Genomic DNA, 4440 nt, shown 5'->3' on the forward strand with positions numbered 1-4440 from the left:
GACACCACCTAACTGAAAAAGTATATTGATTCTTCTGACCTTTGTCTAATTAGGTTGGGAATTTACTCTTAACTGCCCTATGTAGTAAAGAAGACCAATAGGTTACCACTACGGGAAACAGGTATAGCTAATCAATAACCAAAGTTAAAGGGAGAGAAAATGATTTCCTCACATCAATTTTAGTGACAGTAATTTATAACAGTCATTATAATTATATATTACAGTGCTGAAAGTGTTACTACACATGGCACTTTTTGTTTGGAACTTTTCATTCATTTATATTCTCTACACAGATATTTTTAAACTTTCAGAGGTGAAACTTTGACCGATTACAAGTCAAATGATGAAATACTGAACCTTCCCTGTTAAAATTATGAGATAAGACAAAACTGTGAGATAACGCACATTTTTTTCATAACTTCCATGTTGGAGTACAGTGACAAAATATGGAGTCATCAAAATCATTGACTGAATCTGGGGTCCGCTCCACAAAACCACCTCAAGCTTTAACTTAAACAAAGGTTTTAGTTTTCCAGTTGTAAGAAGCATCTAACAACCTTTCTGAAGATAAGAAAATATACATTGCAGTTTGCTGCTGTGGTAAAAGTGACAGAAGTGTACACTATTGTGCATTAGTGTTAATTAATTATTCATTTTAGCACACAGACAGGTCCCTAATGAAAACCACAGAGAGCTCAAAAGCCTCAAATTGCAAGTTTTTAATTAACAGTGGTGCACAAACACAGAGCTCTCCACAATCCCAAACCAACCTTATTATGCATCTTTTACTTCTCTAGTATTTTGCATCTATAACTGAAATGTCCATCAAAATAGGCTACAGCTATTAATGCAATTCAGGCAGGTCTAAAACATGTTAATGTCTGATTCTTACAATAATGTTGTTCAGGTGTCACTGAATGTATCTAGGATTTAGCAGAAACATCAGTTTCCCACAGCTGGCTGTGTGTTACAGCTGGTTGCAGCACCACACAGCAGCTGGAACAATACAATTTACGCATTTGGCACAGCAACTTCACCGGATCAGTCAGGATCTAACGCTAGTTAATGTTCTGTGTTCTGCTACACATTTACAGCTCGGCTGTTAGCCACACATTCAGGTTTATACAGTGGGATTCTTAGCTTCATCAGAATTGCCTATTCAATATCAATTCAATATCATTCAATGCCTCACAAGCTTGAAGATTTGAAGCAAGAGAGGGAGAGTGCGAGTGAGATTCAATTACCACCAACCAATCATTTCATTCTAACTGCATGTGTCTATTAGCACTGGTCTTTGTGAATTGGACTGAGGTTCATTTGCATAGAAAGGGGCCAATTTTGTGCCAAATCTATGAGTATACATACCTGCAAATAGCAACGGAGCGCCAAGACAGCTTTGGCTTGGCAGCTCAGTCTTATTTGCGCAGGTTTAGTGATCCTTTCATGAATAGACCATCAGTGTAGTGTAGTGTCATAGAAAACTAAAGAAAAAAGAAAATTTCACATTTGAGAAGCTGCAATTAGAGAATTTTAACTTTGACTCAAAATGATTAATTAATTAAAAAAAAATAGTTTCCAATTGATTTAATAGACTAATCATTGTAGCTGTAGACATGATATAAGGAGGAAGTATAGTAACACATAACCCAACTTCATCAAAGCGAATAAGTGCATTATTGAGTGTTTCTAAGACGTTTTTTTCTGGTCTAGTATTTGTCAGGGACTGAGCTCTGAGAGGCTGATTCCTGCAGATAATGACAACAGAATACACCTAAATGGTCCAATTTATTTGGCACAATTAAAAAATGACTAACTTTTATGCAGAATGTTGTGCATTTTGTAAAATGTTCTTTGAATATGTCACATATGACTCCAAGTGTCTTACTTTTTATTCAACCTAATGCTACTTTGTGGAATGTACATCATAGTATCTATTCAAATGTATTCATATTTTATGAGTATCCTTTACTATTAAGCCACCTAAATGTAAAGGTCGGAGAATAATGTTTATGTATTGCTGCATCTAATAGTAACTACACAGCTTAATGTGACCTTTACACATACTGTATGTTCACAATGCTTCCTGTTTATAAATGGTACTAACAGGTCCTTGTGGTCACTCAGGATGCTTTCTGTCTATAGTTGCACTAATGGATAAATACATACATCACACTTTCTTGACAGATGATTTAGTGGGATGAAATTCCTTCTTTGTAAGGAATTTTTAAATTATTTTGATGTTTGTCTTTTCAGTGATATTTTTTGATGTCCTGTACTGTATCAGTACTTTAGTCAATGGAGAAAAGACATTTCATTTAAGTCCTTTCCTACTTTGAGATTTGAGAGTGCTTTATATAACAAGACATAATTGATTGTATAGTTATAGAATGCTGTTAATTAAGGTTTCTGCATTAATTCATTCATTCTATTTGTGACAAACTATCTGTATTAAGCTCTTGAGACAACAGACTTGTGTTTCTACTGTCCACATTTCATTTACCATATTATGCTTCTGTCACCACAAACATACAACATCATACTGTTCTAATCATATTTCAGATTTGTGTGTGGCTTACTTCATCAGTATTATGCAGGTTTTGTTGTTCTCTATCATAAGTCTGCATAGCTTTCATCATGTGTCCAGTACAAGTTTCTTGATTGTCAGATGTGTACAGTCTTGCTGCTTCACAGGGCATGTGTCAATGTAAATATTCCATCAAAATACTACTGTGCAACTAACAGTTACATAGTAAACAAATGAAATGATTATATTATTGTCATTTTAATGGAAGAAATATTGTTTCAAAGGAGTGCTTTGTAAATAGTCAGGTATTGTTTGACAAACCTACTGAATACTGCAAACTCAGCTATTTCAAATAAATACAGTCACATATTGAAACTTCCTCTCATGTGGGGTTGCATTGAACCTTTTAAGGATTTTAAGTGCCTGGTATGAAACACTCTTCAACTAAAGTCAAACTTATGAGGCCTTTGAATTAACAAGGCATTTGTTTTTCCTGCTGTAATATATGTGTAGGTGCTGAGCTGCTTCATGTAAATAATTAGGTTCTTGGCCTTTTGCATAAATGTAAGAATTTAGGGGATTTATTAATAAAAGAAAAAGTACTGCAATGAAGTCTGGTGTGGTGTAATAACTATAATAATGATGATATATTTATATGTAATTGCAAAGTTAAAACACTATTTGGTATCTCTCCTTGCCTTGTTTTCATCTTTTTCACCTTCTTCTGGTCTAGTAGCATCCTTGAGTATTATAGTGTACTGTGCAATACACTACTTTCATATGTTACTTGATCAGCTATTGAACAAACTGCTGGCTTTTTTCTCTTGTGTGTACATGCATAATACACACACAGTGAGGTCATTAGCTGACGAGGGGAATAAAGCAATTTACTAACAGATAAGATTACAAGAAATTGCAAATATTGTAAATAGCAATTGCATTCTACAGCACATATGAGTGCTACATTGGGCTTTATTAATTATAATCACATTGACATTTTGGAACAGTCAGTCAATAAAAGTAGAGACTTTCAATTTAGAAAAACAGAACTAAATGATTTGTCCATTAGGTCTTTGTTGGTTTGATGTTCCCAGACATTCTGTGATAAAAGCTAATGAAACTGAACCAAAGAGCACATAAATAATTGCATGCTTATGTGCACAGTTATGTTGGCCTTCAAAATCACTATGGTCTACTTGTCTCTGAACAGTTGCAGAAATTGTACACTCACAAACAAGCAAGTGCACCCCACTGTAAGAAAGCTCTCCTTAATGCTATACTGTCTTCATGCACATGCCGTTGCTAAACACATGCACAAGCAAGCCCCCCTCCATGCAAACCTGTACAAACACACACACACACACACACACACACACATTTGGGCAGTTAAATTTGAGCAGGAGGATGATAGTACTGTAGTGTAAAAAAAGTGAGTCACAAGAGGGCGGAAAACTTGATAACTGCATGGTTACAGCTCTGGGGAGAGGGAGCACACACACACACACACACACACACACACACACACACACACACACACACACACACACACACACACACACACACACACACACACACACACACACACACACACACACACACACACATACTGGAATAAACATGAACATATGAAGATCAACACACACACACACACATCCTTGCCAGACCAGGATATGGGTGGGCATGTGCAGGAGGCGGATGATTGGCTGATAACAACTCTATCTACTAATAGAGGGGAGCAGAGGATGCCAGGCTAATATCCATTCCACAGTGGGCATCCCAGGCCTCCCACTGAAGCCCATAACAAAGAATTGTGTGTGTGAATAAAGAGCTCCCAAATCTAAACTCTTTCACATCCATGCACATACAACCACTGATACAAGACCATGTTGATGTGAGACGAATTAATTTAAAAATGT

This window comes from Scomber japonicus, chromosome 18 (assembly GCF_027409825.1).
Source record: "Scomber japonicus isolate fScoJap1 chromosome 18, fScoJap1.pri, whole genome shotgun sequence".
In the NCBI taxonomy this organism is placed as follows: domain Eukaryota; kingdom Metazoa; phylum Chordata; class Actinopteri; order Scombriformes; family Scombridae; genus Scomber; species Scomber japonicus.